Source organism: Felis catus, chromosome F2 (genome assembly GCF_018350175.1).
Source record: "Felis catus isolate Fca126 chromosome F2, F.catus_Fca126_mat1.0, whole genome shotgun sequence".
Lineage (NCBI taxonomy): Eukaryota > Metazoa > Chordata > Mammalia > Carnivora > Felidae > Felis > Felis catus.
In genome coordinates, this window is record NC_058385.1 from 65,964,680 (window position 1) to 65,981,535 (window position 16,856).

Consider the following 16,856-nt stretch of genomic DNA (forward strand, 5'->3'; position numbering starts at 1 on the left):
TTCTCAAATTCCACCCCTGAGTATGTGTTTTGCAAGTGAAGTTGGATGGGACGATGGAGCATGCTTCAGAGGCCTGGAGCCTTAGCTCACACCCAGTCCCAGCTCCTGCCACCTCGTAGCTTCCCCGGGGAGGACTCTCAGCTGCCCACGCCCCCACCCCACATGCTCCAGAAGCCCCTTCCCTATCCTCACCTGAGTGAGTACCCACATGGAGACGGCTGGGCCAGGCAGCGTGTGGGTCAAAGTACTAGAATCCACAGCCGGGCATATTATCTAACCTCTCTAAGCCTCAATTTCTTCATCTGTAAAATGAACAAAAAACCAATACCTGCTCCATGGGGTTGCTAGAAGAACTAAATCTGAAAACCCCTGGAACGTAGCACGGTACTTGGGACAGAGCAGCAGCTCAATAAATGGCAGGTGTTACATTCTCACCACAAGCTCTGAGACTGGTACTGTGACCCAGGTGTCAGATGAGAAACTCAGGCCTCAGAAGATCAGGCTCCGCAGCCAGGGGCCCCCTAAGTGGGAGAGTCCAGATGCACACCTACGGCTGCCTGCCAGATGCCAAAACCCATGTGCTGGACCACCATCCCCCACTGCCTCTATCACAGAGCGGGGCCTGTCCTGATGGCCGATGTCACACTCCAGGCCTAATTCTGAGGTCCTCACACCACACAGCCCTCCGAACTTAGGACCCAACAGAACCTTTGTAGCAATCAAAGTCCTGGCGGGGATCAAGGTAGCCCTGCTAGGTAGCGACCACGACCGCCAAGTGCGCCTGCCCCAAGAGATCTCCCATCTGTCTGACTTCCCTTCCAGAGAGGCTCATACAGTGCCATGCCCAAACGGGTACTTGATGAGCTCCTTTGATATAAATCTAGTAGCTGATAAGGCTATACAGCACCTGCCTAATATTTGATGCTGATGCTGAACAGTAGGAGGCATCCAACAAGAAAAACCTAGGAGAATCTCAATAGAAACTAAAGGCAAAGGAAAAAAAGTGAAAAAGACAGACCAGGCACCAACTGAATGTTTGAAACCAAGGCTTTTATGCCTTTGAAACGGAATCCGGGGAAAAGGCAGCAACGCCTGCAGACAGTTGGAGGGCTTTTCTCCCCTGGATTGTTGCACCGCTGGGGAGTCTCCGATATCGAATCTCACAGGTTGGAAGCACAGCCCCGGAGTCCCTGTGCAGCAGGGTGCGCATGAGTCAGCCCTGGAGCTGGCGCGGCCCCAGGGCCTCGCGTGGAGTCCAGACCCATCTCTGACACATGCGGGAGAGCAGAGGCAGGAGTGGGTGTTTGCTGACAAGCAGCTTCATGGGAACGCTTGCCTTGGCATTTCTCAGTGCTGAATCAGGGAGAAAAGTTGGGCAGGGTGCCTGCGAGGTTCAACGGACTGGGGAGCAGGGAAGGGGAGGGAGGGAGAGACCAGGGCCCGAGGCGGGAGGGTGGTAGTAGCAACAGCAAAACGACCACCCCTGGCGGCCCAGGTGGGTGCATTCTACGCTCTGTCCTGTTTGTCCTACCACAGCCCTAGGCGGCGAGGAATCCCCTGGGGGAACTCTCTTATTCTCTCCTGCTCAGGAGGAAACCAGGGCTAAGAAAGACCAAGGGCTGCACAGCTAACTAGTGGCTAAAATGGAATCCACACTCCAGTCTAACCAAAGCCTGCCATTCTCCCACATCTGACCCATCACTTGGCGCTACCTCTGATACGCCCCGTCTCACCCTGCGCTCGCCTGCTTCTCCTCCAAAGCTTAGCAAGAGCCAGACAGACGCAACAAATGTGGAGAATGGCATTCATCTCTCGCACAGACTGGGAGGGAGGGAGCGGCCCCCAAAAGCAGGGGCCTAGATGTGTTTTGCTCAACCCTGAGTAGGGCCATCCTACACCTGTTGATCCAGATGAAGAGAGAAAAAGCCAGACCTCCCCATTCCTCCCTGATTGTGTCATCCTGAGCAGCACCGTCAAATCAAAGTATCATCCAAGCTATGTATTATGACTTTCTAGTTACCAGATCTTTAAAAGGAAAAAGAGGTGAAGTTAATTAACAGTATGCTTTACTTAATCAAATCTATCCAAAACAGTACTATTTCAAGACGTAATCAACATAAAATATTATTGAGATACTGCATGTCTTTTTTTTTTTTTTTTTGTATTAAGTCTTCAGAAGCCGATGTGCTTGTTATAGTTGCTCAACTGGGACTAGCACACATGAGTCGTGGCTGCCATATTGGATGGTATAGACCTACAGGACAGGAAAATACTTAAACGTCACGCTCCATGATGAGAAGGGTTTTTTAAGTGTCATACAGGGAGGTTGACTTTTTTTATTTACAGTTCTATGAATTTTAACACACGTATGGATTCATGTAACCATCACCATAATCGGGATACAGAGCAGTTCCATCCCCACCAAAGAATTCCATCCTCCACCCATGCCAATGGTTTTTCCATGCCAAACTTTCCATCCTCCCCCAGTCCTGGTACACATGGAATCATACGGTAGGTGACCTTTTGAGACTGGCTTCGTTCACTCAGCATGATCCCTCCGAGATTCATCCAAGTTTGTTGTGTGCCTCGATGCTTCGTTCCTTTTTACTACTGAGTTTTAGCACAATGTATATATATATACACCACAATCTTGCATATCCATTCAGCTGCCGACGGATGTTGGAATTGTTTCCAGTTTGGGATAATTATGATCAGAGCTGCTGTAAATATGTGCACAGGATTTATGTAAACATAAGTTTTCATTTCATATCTCAGGAATGGAATTGCTGGGCCACGTGGTAAGTGTATGTTTAACTTCATAAGAAACCACCAAATTGTCTTCCAGAGTAGTTGAACTATGTCTTATTCCCATCAGCAACGTGGGAGAGTTCCAGCTGCTCGGCATCCTCTTCTGCACTTGATGTTGTCCGTATTTTTATCTTAGCCATTATGATAGGTATGTAGTTGGTATGTAGTTGTGTCTCGTTATGGCTTTAATTTGCTTTTCCTTAATGCCTGATGGTGTCGACATCTTTTAATGTGCCTCTGTGCCCCTCCATACGTCCTCTATGGTAATATGTCTGTTTACATCTTTTACCCATTTTTAAATTAGGTTGTGTGTTTTTAAGGTTTTATATATTCTAAATACAAGACCTTTGTCGAATATGTGATTTGTATAATATTTTCTCCCAGTCCCTAGGTTGCCATTTTATTCTCTTAACACTGTGTTTCACCGAGCAGAAGTTTTCAATTTTGATAATGTTCAACTTAACCATTTTTTCTTTTATGGACTTTGCTTTCGTTATCAAGCACTCTTTTGCCCAACCCCAGGTCATGGAGATGTTCTCATATTCAGTCTCTGAACAACAAATCACATGTTTCATATGCAAGGGGTTGAAACTCCTTAAAGAAGTTCAGCTGTGGGCTTTAGTTGTGAAAATCTACCTTGTCATGTGGATTCATTCATCCACTCCGCAGATATTTAGTAAGTGCAAAGTCATCACTAGTAAAGCAGAGATGATTAAAATTTGGCTCAGGATAGTGGCTGCCATTAATTGAAGATCTAGGGCCAATGGCCATGTCAATATCCTCTGCAGCCTCCAATCTGGCGTTACTATCCTCATTTTATAAGAGAAGAACCTGAAGCTTAGAAAAGTAATTTTCCAGTAACACAGGCAAGTGGCAATAGACTTAGGATCGGCTGATTCCAAAGCCCTCAGGTATGGGAGGGTTCTTTGGTTTCTAGCAACAGAAGGGGTAAATAATAACAATAATTAATAATAATAATAATAAAGAAGTAATCCACAGGTATTTCATAGAACCAATCCAATGGTTCAAGAACCAAATCTTGAAAGGGGGAAAAAATAAGGAAGTTCAAAGATCTAGGTAGCAGAAAACATATATGTTAATGTTCAGACATCCTCTTTGAATGAAGCATCTTCAACTAGTTTCAGCCTTTTCATGTGTCCTCTCTAGATTGAAGTTCCCTGGAACAATCATCTGACTGACCTGTCATGGGTCACGAGACCATCTTTTGACCAAGAAATGATGCAACACCTGGTTTGATGGTCGCATCACAACTATGTCCAATTAGGAGCCTAGTCCCCTTTCCTTGTTGAGATGAAAACTCAGGTACTATTACTGCAGAAAAAGGGAAGAATGGATCCTGAGAACACAAAAACCACAGAGGCCCACGATGGCAGTGCCTTCAAAATTTTTGAGCATGATCCATGTTGAGAAATATATTTCACCAGCACGTGAGCATATTCACACGTGACTGAAATGAAGTTTTCATATAACAGTATGTACCCTTACAATGAGTAGCATACTTTACTATGGCACATTCGTTTCCTTTCGTTTTTTAAAAATGGATGTTGCAGGGCACCGAGGTGGTTCAGTTGGCTGAGAGTCCGACTCTTGATTTCAGATCAGATCATGATCTCACGGTTCATGGGACCGGGCCCCATATCAGGCTCTGTGCTGACAGCATGGAGTGTGCTTGGGGTTCTCTCTCTCCCTCTCTGCCCCTCCCCCACTCACACACTCACTCTCTCTCTCTCCCTCTCTTTCTCAAAATCAGTGAATAAAAATGGACGTTGTAGCTCCCTCATGGGTCACAACCTACAGATTGTGAAGCATTGTACTTACCGTGCTTTCCTTCCCCTCTCCATCCATGAAGACCCCAGAAGGGAAGTGAGACAGGGAAGGAAGGAAAGCCAGCAAAGGGTTCATGATGAGGGGCTTGTCACTGTGGCATGTGGGGCTCAGTCACAGAGGAGACTTTCTAGGAAACTGTGCAGAACATGCCTGAGGACTGTTCCACCAAAGGGCAGGGAAGCTGGGGTGTTCATCCGCTAACTGACATTCCTCCATATGAAGGTGGCACCCAAGCCATTAATTTCCCAATACTTCCAGCCCTCCATCAAGTGAGGGCCCAGCTCCCAAGGCCAGAGAACACCCCCAAGCAGAGAGGTGCAGGAAGCTTCAGACTGTATGGGAATTATCTTTAGAAGACCTCTGGGTGGATCAAGAGTATAGTTTGACAGTGTCCTGCAAGATGTAACTGGGAGGAAGAAGGACTAACTCGGAAAGCCATTTTCGGCCATAAACACCTGCCTCCCTTCCCGAGCCACACGTCACAGTCAGGCACATCCTGCCCCGATCCCCCGATTTCTAAATTCACCATGTTCATCCTGGCCTGGCTGCCCGGTTCCCTGCTTCAGCACTGCTGAATGTAGACAGGAAATCTGCCCATCTGGTTCGCCAGCCCTACCTGGCCCCACTGATTCTCAGTCACTGTCCCAGAGAATGTCTCGATTTCAGCCAATCATCTCTGCCACAACATTTCAGTAAATCTTTACCCACCCTTCCCCTCCCCTTAGTGTCAGAAGAGAATATGTCCCTGCTCCTGTCAAGATGCCAGTGAAAACAAATATCCTGGGCTCAGGGAGGGATCCGGCACACAAACCTTGATTAATCATCTGCCATTTGTCAGATTAAAACACAGAAGACAAACTGACTTTTGGAGTCGGGTCCAATGGGATGGGAATCGAAGCAGCACTGGGTTCGGAGAGCAAAGTCTGAATCAGCAATGTCTGAGGGCAGTGGGTTTTCACCCAGGCTGCACCAGTCACCTGAGGAGCTTTTAGAGCATACTGATTCCCACTGGGAGATGGGGTGGATCCCGGGGATCCGTAAGTGTTTCCAATCCCCCAGATTGTAATACACAGGAAGTACAAATGGGACAAGAAGGAGGAAATAATTTTCCTTGGGGTGGTTTTCTTTTTGAGCTAACCTTTGTATCTCATCGAATTATCTCAATAATGCTAGAGTAGCCTCCCTTATCAGCAAGGGATATGTTCCAAGATGCTTGGCAGATGCCTGAAACCACAGTTAGTACCAAATTCTATATATACTATGTTTTTTCTGTGCCTACATAGCCATGATAAAGTTCAATTTATAAATTAGGCACAGTAAGAGATTAAGAACAATAATCTAATAGAACAACTATAGCGATATACTATAATAAAAGTTATATGAATGTGACCGATCTCTCTCTCTTTCAAAATATCTTATTGTCCTATACTCACCTTTCTTGTGACGATGTGAGATGATAAAATGCCTGTGTGAGGAGATGAAGTGAGGGAGCAACGTGGGCATTTCGATGTAGTGTTAGGCTACTTGTGACTTTCTGATTATCCGTCAGAAGGGGGACCCCTCGTTTCCAAACCGCTGTTGACTGCAGGTAACTGAAACGGCAGAAAGCAAAACCAAGGATAAGGGGGAAGGACTGTTTACATTATGGATTACTGTACCCATCTCAAAGGTGAGAAGACTGAGGCTGAGGGAAACCAAGTAACTCACCCAGGTCCCCATTGTTATGAGCGAAAAGACCACCATCACCATGCAAGATGGAGTCCGAAGGCCACGACTCCTTCTACCCCGCCATGCTATCCCCCGAGTAAGATTTTAAGAAGATTAATGATGAAAGGAAGGGAGCAGGAAAACATTTGAGGACAAGAGTGTCACTGGATAAATCAAGACTGGGCCAGGGGAGGCATGTGGGAAGGGCTCTGGAGGCAGGGCAAGCCCTAGATACCTGCTTCAGGAGAAATGAGGCAAAGCCACCAAAGGGGAGGCTGAGTACCAGCTACCCTGCCCTGTCCCAGTGTCCCCTGAGGCTGGCCCTGCTCTCAAGGAAGTCTTGCATTCACAGTTAGCTCAATGGGCCAATTTCTCATCAGACCTGAACTATGACACGGAGCGCCCCAACCCGCCAGCCCATGTGAACCTTCCCCCTCTTGTCCCCGGCCTCCAGGCTGACTACATTCAGCTGCGAGAATAAGCCGACATCCAGCGGCCAGCCTTTCCCCATTTCCGCCCTTGATTTCTCTATTCTCTGTGACTGCCTGGCTCTCCAGGCTCAGAGGCCCATCTGGTTGAAGGGACGTCCTGCTGTTTCCAGCCTCCTCTGGGACTGCTCAAAGACAAGGGAAACCCTATCCGTCGCTACTCCTCTGTGTCTGCTCCATGAAACAGAATTTTATTTAAGCATCACATTTGGGGAAGGAAAAGGAACTTCAGTCTGTTCTTTCTTGATTGTATGTTTCAGCAACAAGATGCCCAATAAATTAAGGCAAACTTCGAGTGGAAAACTTCAAAACCAAGGTCTCCCCAGCACGCTGTGCTTCCCAAGTCCAAGAGCGTCTTTCAAAAAATCCTGGAAAACTGTAGGGCTGGAAGGGGATCATGTCGTGGAAGGGGAGGCTGAAGGCCCACATGGGAGAGCAACCTGCCCAATATCATGGCCTGAGGTGACAGCAGACGAGGGCGAGGGGCTGGAACCTGGGGCTTTGACCTCCTGTCTCCAGATGGCGTGTTACTGGCAGCGACTGAGGAAACACAGAAGAGCAGCAGACTGAAGGTGGTCTCCCTTGGGCCACCACGATCCATGTTGAGGAATATATTTCACCAACATGTGGGCACATGCACTCATGGCTGAAATGCGTGTGTAGAAAGTACAGCCGGTGCCAAGAAAAACAGCGAATGGAAAACATGCAGGCTCAGCCCCAAGTGTGAAGCAAACAAAGTGATCCTCACTATTTACCAACCCATCCCTCCCAAGTTGACTGATCGGAGGGGGCCACCATACGACACGACTCCAGGGGGCATACCGCACTCTGTACCGTTAATCTGTGTTTTAGAAAGGCAGGAGAGCTGAAATATTAGCTGTTATTTTTCTCGCTCTGCATTAACAGCAGGCACCGAGGCATTAATTGATAACTACAGGATTCATTAAAAACAAATAGTAACTTAAGAACAACCCCGGGAGACTTGGCTTTCGAGATACAAAAGAACGAATCTATACAAGCAAGTTAATCACCAAGATGCCTGAAAGGACATCCAGAAGGAGCGGACTTAAGCACACACAGGTGTTGGCTGTGGTAGGCATCGTTCTCGGTGCTTTGTGTACATCGAGTCTCCCAACAACCGTATGACATGGTTACTATTATTATCACCCATTTTACAGATGGGGGGACTGAGGGGTACAGCTATCAACTTGCAAATCACACAGCCAGGAAGTGGCCAGGCGTGAATCAAAGGCTGCCAACGCCGTGTGCTCGATTATTTACCGCATCGCCCTTTGCAGGAGCCGGCTAATCAATGTTACTTGCTGTCAGGAGCTGGGGGCAATTGACTCCTCTGTTGCTCTCGCGTCAGTGCAGGTAAGGAGCGTGAAGTTTGCAGAGGGGCCACAGTGAGGAAGCGATCCTGCTCCAGGAGATCTGGGAAGGAAAGAGGATGTCGTAGCAGGGAAGCACAGGTCTGGACAAGAGTCTCAGCATCCCCAAATATCGACATGGGAGCCTCTGGGAATCCTCCCTTATCCCCAGGCCCAACCTTCTTCAGGGTGAGGAGTGAAAAGAAGGAAGAAAGTGCTTTAGCTCCTCCCTTGGAGGCCCAACAGAGTGACAATTCTGAGTAACTTGGGACCTCCTCCACTTCTGAAGCCAGTAAGGAGAGGAGAGATACTTCTTTTTCTTTTTAAGGAAGTTCTTTTTTTTTTTAAGTTTATTTATTTATTTTGAGAAAGAGAGAGAGCACCCATGTGCATGCCAGCAATCAGGGAAGGAGCAGAAAGAGGGAGAGAGAAATCCACGCTGTCAGCACACAGGCCTTGATCCCATGAACTGTGAGATCGTGACCTGAGCTGAAATCAAGAGTCAGTTGTTCAACCAACGAGCCATCCAGGCGAGATACATTTTAATTCATTGCTCTCTGCTACCTGGAGCGATTTACTTAATGCCTCCCAGCCTCAGTTTCCTCACCTCTACCCTAGAGTTCCCGCCTGCCACACCTGCCCTAATTAACTTGAGTTGGCCGGTAAAAGGGCTTAACACAACGCTCACCGCTAAAAGACCAACTGAACCAATGAGTGACCGTTCTCTTCTGCCCCTTTGGGATAAAAGGGCACAGTTAAATTCCTGCCCAATACTCCTAATTTTTCTTTCCCAACAGACCCCTGATTTGATGCAGGGCTTCAATATGGCCAAATAAGAGGATGGCCTTCCCAGGTTCCTTTGTGAGTAGGAGTGGCCATATTTCAGTTCTGGCAAATGAGATGTAAGGAGAAGACTATTTGTGGGTAGAGGACTTCCAGGACATTAGTTACCTCCCAAAAAACAGGGGGAACAAACTCAGCTAGGGTTTCCCTCTACCCTTCCCTCTCCTTCCTTCTGAAGGTATAGCAGCCAACTTTCTGCCATCAGGACAAAAACCACAGGCTGACGGCCTGGGTGGTTCAGTCAGTTAAGCCTCCAACTCTTGATTTCAACTCAGGTCATAATCTCACGGTCTGTGAGATTGAGCCCCATGTCGGGCTCTGCACTGACCTGCTTGGGATTCTCTCTCACCCCCTCCCTCTCTCTCTCTCTCTCTCTCTCACTCTCTGCCCCTCCCAGCTCATGCTCTCACTCTCTCTCTCAAAATAAATAAACTTTAAAAAGAAAAAAAACAAAAACAAAAACCACAGGCTTATGGCAAAAACAGAGGAGCCTGGCTCCTAAATAACATCCCAATTCTTGACTCCCTGCCTCTTGGTTTGTCATGTTAGAAAAATAAACTCTTATCAGGTTTTCCATTATTTGTAGCTAAACACATTCCTAACTGATATTTACCAATTTCAGTTTGATATATTGAAACAAACAAAATACAGTGTTTGCCTAAGGTCATACCATGAATTGATTGATGGCAGATCCAGGCCTGATGAGTATCTTGAGTATCTTAAATTCCCACTCCAAATATTCTCCTAATAGACTACATGCCCATGAAAATCATATTTATGGCGAGAATCAGAATGAGCAATTATAAAATATTTATATGGAAGCCAGTTGTGCCCATGTATAAGAAACTCCCACCAGAGCGCCTGGATGGCTCAGTTGGTTAAGCGTCGGACTGTTGATCTCAGCTCAGGTATGATCTCACGGCTCCTGGGTTCGAGCCCCACATCGGATTCTTGAGGTTCTGTGTCTCCCTCTCTCTGCCCCTCCCCCGCTCTCTCTCATTCTCTCAAAATAAATAAGTAAAGTTTAAAAAGAGAAAAAAATGAACTCCTATCTAGAAATTTAAGTAGCCAAATTTATTTTTAAAAACCGTGGATTTCATTTAATCTGTGCAAGTGGCCTTTCAGTCTTGGGGCAAATCACACAAGGAGCTGACCACCTACAGAGCCTGACTTCACCCCTCAGTAAACACAAGGAAGTACCTTTGCACATCACACCGTGAACTCAAACCCAAAAGAGCCGTCTGCCCTGAAATCTATCCTAAAGAAGATACTGAATTTGCAAAAGCAATGCTTTTGAACCACTAATAAATATTTTATAAGGCGATCACTTAGGAAGTCAGGACTGAAAAGCACTCTCATATAAATATAATCTTTGCATGGCAAAATTGTTTGAGCTTAAGGATATCATCTGCTTTGGATTGTTGTAATTTAATGAAAACTGCTGGACTCGAAAAAACGCAATTAATAAAATCATATTCAAATGTTCTTGCTGTGAATCTGTATCTGCAATAAAGCTGCAGGGTGTGAGTTTGGTCAGAATCTCTGGAACTTCAGATCCCTGGGAGACGGAAGCCTATTCCTTTCCCTGGGACAAGCTATGTCCTTGGAACTATCCAGGTGGATGTAGGGAGCGGTGCTTAGAACTTAATTCTGCCACCAAGCAGTTAGACACCAAGCAAGATGGCTTCATAGAGATTCCCCCAGTGGCCTCGGCTGTGCTCATGTCCCTATTCCCCTGGACAGATCCAGGTTGTCCAGTGTAAAAACAATGTTGGGCCAGATTCTCTCTCGTGGGAAGTCAAGACATAAACAAGAAGTCATAGTGATGGGAGGTTTTTACACCCAAGTCACATGGCTGTCAGCAAATGAGAAAGTGAGCCCACCGAATGCTGCCGGCAGCTCAGGTCCCGGGGGCTTGTCTAGTTCTTGCCCTTCCTAGGACGGGCTGATTCTGTGAGCTCTCCCAGCACTTTTCCAAGAAATACTTCATTTTAAACTTGAGCTAGATGGAATCAGTTCCTGCTGCTTAAAGAAAAAGTATCTTCGCGAATACATTTGACATTATGCACTTATTTGTAGGGTCACAGAATCAGAAAGACTAGCTCCTTCCCACATCCAAACAGAAATAAGCAGTCCTACTCTTGAGCAGACAGGAGGTGACAAGGGGGGGATGGCTGGGTGGCTCAGTCAGTTAAGTGTCCGACTCTTGATCTCGGCTCAGGTCATGATCTTGCAGTTGGTGGGTTCGAGCCCCACGTTGGGCTCTGTGCTGACAGCTCAGAGCCTGTTGGGGATTCTGGCTCCGTCTCTCTGCCCCTCCCCCCACCTCTCTCTCAAAATAAATAAACGGACTCTTTAAAGAAAAGGAAGTGACAGGGAATCTCTACCCTAGTGTCTCTAGGCCTCCCAGGACAGTAGTTTCAACATCTGCCCTCATACTATGCGCCAAACTCTTCTTTGCCTTGTCCCTTCTCCTCCCGGCTGTGGTGCCAGCAGTGTGGCAAGGGGTTCAGGGTGTGAGCTTTGGCGCTGGACCCCCTGCGTTGGAGACCTGACACTGACGCTTCTAGCTGTGGGACTTAGACTATTGTCTGACCTCTCCACGCCTCAGTTTCCCCATCTGGAAAGAGGGGAAGACACCACAGCACTTACCTCGTGGGGTTGTCATGAGGACTGAGTTAACCCAGATGAGTGCTCAGAATAGCACCCCATCCCTAACTCCTCCACATTTCTCCTCCCATATTCCAGGCACACCAGCCTGCCTTTCAGAGACGTGTACTCTTCTTCCCACCTGGGAATCTCACCCCACCCAGACTGGTTCCCTCACATGCTCCCCATTCCCACCTAGTGATATATTGCAAAAAAAAAAAAAAAAGGGCCTGGTTCTCCACCCCTCCCTGTATCCGCACTCACCGTATGCTCTGTGATTTCACAGCCCTTCCCATCCGGAGTCTGTCTTCCCTGTCCCTTGGTCCCGGGCTTGCTTTAGCTAATAGAATGCAGCAGACGTGACCTTCACCAGTTTGGAGACTGGGCCTCAAGAGACCTGGCGTGTTTCCAAGCTCCCTCTCAGACCCCTGCCCGGCCACAAACCCAGGCTGGCCGACTAGATGATGAGACACAAGTGTGCCAGTCTCCACCCTCACCCCAGCCTACAACCAACCAGTCCCCTTGAGTGGGGGCACCTCCTCGCTGACCAGCATCTGACCATAGATGCGTGATGCTCTCCATGGCCCCGCTGAGACTAGAAGGACTGTCCAGGGGAACCCAGCCCAAATTGTCAACTCACTGCACTGAAAACTACATGAGGGTTTGCCGTCTCAAGGCACTACATTTGGGGGTGGGTTGCTATGTTGTAAACGCTTACTGATAACACACCCTCTTTAGGCCTGGCTTCTTCGATGATATAACTGACATAAGGAGTAATGAGACCTACCTCCTAAAATAAGCGTGAAGATTATGTGACATAGTGCTTGTAAAGTGCCTACGTGACATCACCCAACTGCTAACTACCACAGACACATTAATGATTCTTTGCCTCTTGTCTATAAATGGGGAAATAATATCTAATGAATAGGGTTGCTGTGAGGAATTGAGAAAATTCGTATCATGTGCTCAGCACCGTCTTAGACACAGATCAGCAGTAAATGGTTATTATTGACTTGTTAACATACTATTTCACAGGCTTGACTCGTTCATTCTCTTCCCTGGCCCTTAGACACAGTCCACCACCACCATCCCCTCGCCTACCCCTAGCTTCAGTTTTCTGGCCTTGATGATTAGACCTGGCCTCCCAGCCTCACCTTGGGGCACCCCCAGCGGCACGGCCCCCGGTCGTGGGAGGCGGCATCAGAACCCAGGGCAGGAAGGTCACCTTTAGTCTCTGGGACTCCTTGAACTTCGGCCCTGTGCGGACCTTTGCCACTAGGGGGCCGCCTCCCCCTCCAGCCACACAGAAAGCCGGGGTCAGCCTGTGGCTCCTTTCCGGTTCTGAGACGCACCGCCCACCTTGTCTCTGGGCCGCTGGGGGGCCCATTGCATTGGGGCCACACCCGCACTGTGATCACGCACCTGTCCACAGACCATCTCTGCTGACCGGGAGCGACCCCACCCCCAGCCAGCCTGCAGAGACACTGGTGGCGATACTTGCCCAGCTCCGGGCAACCTCTCAACCTACGTGAGTGGTTTCATAATTCATGTCTGCCCATCAGCGGACAGATTTAGCCTGCTGCCTGCTGAGTCTGGAAATACTGAATATTAAAATATCCCAGCTCGCCCTTCTGACGCCCTCGCCTCTCTCAGATTCGCATGCAGTTGGTTGCACAAACAATCCCAGAGACACACATCAATTTGTCAATTAAGTAGATTTTGAGTACGCACATGTGTACCTTTCATTGAAACAGGGGAAGGAATATTCAAGGCCCCGGGTTTAGGTGCCTGACCTTGGAGAAGGCCTAGTGCTCTTGCTTCAGAGCCAGCATATTTTCCACCGCCCCACATTGCTGCCCAAACTCCCTGGCCCGTTTTGTAGCACCAGCAATGAAGGGATGCAGGAATCCTAAAGGATTTTACTGAGCAAAGTAAAGCAAAAGACCTCTCCATCCACCCAGAACAGCAATAGAGAGGCTCCCAGGAATTAAAACCGACCATTATCCGAGGACTGAGGAAGCAGAGAGAATCTTTCATATTTGGTAAAGAGGTGTGTGTGTGTGTGTGTGTGTGTGTGTGCGTGCGTGTGTAATGTCACACCCCCTACCAAAACTCTAGCCAACTTCCCTCATGCACATCAAAGACTACCAAGTATTTCCCACCTTCAATGTTGAGTTTTTAAAACTTTTACTAAAAAAATTTCTAGGCTAATACACCCACCTTTGCTGCGATATCCAGTAGTGGCTAACTGCAAAAGTCGGTTTAGGATTTCAGGGAAAGGAGGTGGGAATTTCCCACAGATTGAAAATAGAGGAAGGAGTTTCCTCTTTCTCTCCTGGCAGATTTCATTGTTTCCTCTAGGAGGAATTTGGTGAGCCTCTAAAGCAGGCTCCAGGTACTGAGCAAAACTCAGAAAGAGCCATTGCTACCTCTTAGAGAGCATGATCTAATTAAAGGGGCAAGAACTCCGTGGGGGAAATGAGGGATAAAATCCAGGCAACACAGGGAGCATGTGCGGTAACTTAACGTAAGCACTGTAGCGGGCAGAGTACGGGTCTCCACAGAGGGAATCTGAAATTCCTCTATAACATATTCAGCAGGAAAGTACTTGAGGTCAGGCAAACCTGGGTTCAAGCCCTGACTCTGTCATTCACTATGGGACTTTGGACAGTGTACTGATTCCCTCTGGAGCCTCAGTTTCCTCACCCATAAAGTGGGTATAACAATACCCACTTCAGAAGCTTGTCATAAGGGTTCACTTAGGCCTTCTTTAGGGCATTTTTCCTCCAATGCTTCATTAGGAACTTCACCTGATCTTAACCTAAAAATGATTTAATCACAGCTGATGGATAAATTGCTAATTGGATTAGTAAACAGTTAAACTAAGCATGATGGCTAACTGTAAACAGGTGGGCTTTGCCCAACGCCTCTCCCCTCGCTGAGAGAGGTCACAATATTCTCTTTTCAAAGGTGCCCTGCCAGGAATCCAGGAATATCCATTGTATTAGTTTGCCGTTGCTGCTCTAACATAGTACCATGAACTTGGTTGCTCAAAACAACACAAGTTGTTGTAGAACTATTATCTTATAGTTCTAGCAGTCAAAAGTCCAAATTGAGTCTCAGTGAACTCAAAATCAGAGTATTGGCATTGCTGCATTCTTTCTAGAGGCCCTGAGGGAGAATCTATTTCCTTGCCTTCTTCAGCTTCTAGAGCATTCCTTGGCTTGTGGTCTTTCTTCTGTCTTCAAAACCAGCAGCATCGGGCTTCATCTTTCTCGTGCTGACATCTCTAGTTCTCCCCTGCCTCCCTTTTCCAGTTAAGGACTTGGGACAGCACTGGGCCTACTGGATAATCCAGGATAATAATCCTATTTCAAGGTAAACAGATTAGCAACCTTAATTCCATGGGCCTTAAGTGCTCTTTACCACGTGATCTTACATATTCACGAATTCTGGGGGCCCGGGAGGTAGACATCCAGAGGGCTCATTGTTCTGCCTATGATACCTAAAGGTGTTCCAGAGACAGGCAGAGAGGAGCTGGTCCACTTCCCATCAGTGGTGGTGACTGAGCAACCTTGTGGGGATGAGAAGGGTACTTACTGGTCAGGGGGTCAGGAGGTATGAGGTCTGGCCTGACTTGGCTACTCATTGCTAAAAACTTTGGGCAATTCACCCTTTTCTAGGTATCAGCTCCTCATCTGTAAAACAAACTACCCCTGCCTACTGCCCCTCTATCTTCAAGAAGGCTCGAATGTAATCCTCCTGAAATCGTCCTATGGACCAGGCAGTGTGGAGGATGCTGAGGCGTGGAGAATGCCACACCTGCCTCCGGGGAGCTCACACTCCAAGGTGTCATCACCTGACCAATATTCATTATTCTCCTCTCCACACGCCTCAGATGTGCCTACAGACTGTAGTTTCCTTGTCATCAGGAGCTCTGAGATACACATCCAATGCCAAAAGATTAAAAAGAATTTTATCCAAATATTTTATTTGAATTTTCCTCTAATTTACCTTCATTGTCAAATATTTTACTACTAATAAAGATTCTTTAAATATTTCCAAATCCATTTTATGAAGCCAGCATTGCCCTGATACCAAGACCAGATAGGGACACAACAATCAACCAATCAATCAGTAAATAAATAAGCAAGCAAACAAACAAATAAATAAATAAGAATACAGGCCAATATCCTTGATAAACAGATGTAAAAATCTTCAACAATATATTAGCAAGCCATATTTAATACTTTAAGAGAATCATAACTATGATCAAGTGGGATTTATGTCAAAGATGCAAGAATGTCTCAACATCCACAAATCAATCAATGTGATACACCACATTAACAAAATGAAGGATAAAAATCATGAGCATCTCAATCGATACAAAAAAAGCATTTGACAAAAGTCAACATCCATCTATGATTTAAAAAGCTCCCAGCAAAGTGGGTATAAACGGAACGTACCTCACCATATAAAAGCCATACATGACAAGCCCACAGCTATCATCATGCTCAACGGCGAATAACTAAAAGGTTTTCCGCTAAGATCAGGAACAAGGCAAGGAGGACTAATCTCGCCACTTTTATTCAACATGGTGTTGGAAATCCTAGTCAGAACATTTTGGCAAGAAAAAGAAAGAAAAGATGTCCAAATTGGAAAGGAGAAATAAAACTGCCGTATTTGCAGATGACATGATTTTTTTTGACATGATTTTATATATAGGAAACCCTAAAGACTACACAGGGACACACACACACACACACACACACACACACACACACACACACACATTATAGAACTGCTACATGAATTCGGTAAAGTCACAGAGTACAAAATCAATGTACAAAAATCAGTTGCATTTCTATACACTAGTAACAAATTATCAGAAAGAGAAGAAAACAATCCCATTTACAATTACACCAAAAAAAAACCTACGAATAAATTTAACCATGGAAGTAAAAGATCTGTATACTTAAAATTATACATTAATGAAAGAAATTGAAAATGACACAAAGAAATGGAAAGATATTCCATGCTCATGGATTGGAAGAATTAATCCTGCTTAAAAGTACATATTACCCAAAGCAATCTACAGATTCAATGCAATCCCTATCAAAATTCTGATAATACTTTTCACAGT

At 46.5% G+C, this 16,856-nt stretch overlaps 1 long non-coding RNA gene across 1 annotated transcript; it reads right to left on the bottom strand.

Moving 5' to 3' along the window:
- Positions 1-1,759: 1,759 nt before the first annotated feature.
- Positions 1,760-14,169, bottom strand: LOC102901579. Its single transcript, XR_442404.4, has 4 exons — positions 13,934-14,169; positions 8,133-8,285; positions 6,090-6,248; positions 1,760-2,254 (listed from the first exon to the last, which is right to left on the bottom strand). It is a non-coding gene; the product is annotated as an uncharacterized LOC102901579 (long non-coding RNA).
- Between the last annotated feature and the right edge of the window lie 2,687 nt (positions 14,170-16,856).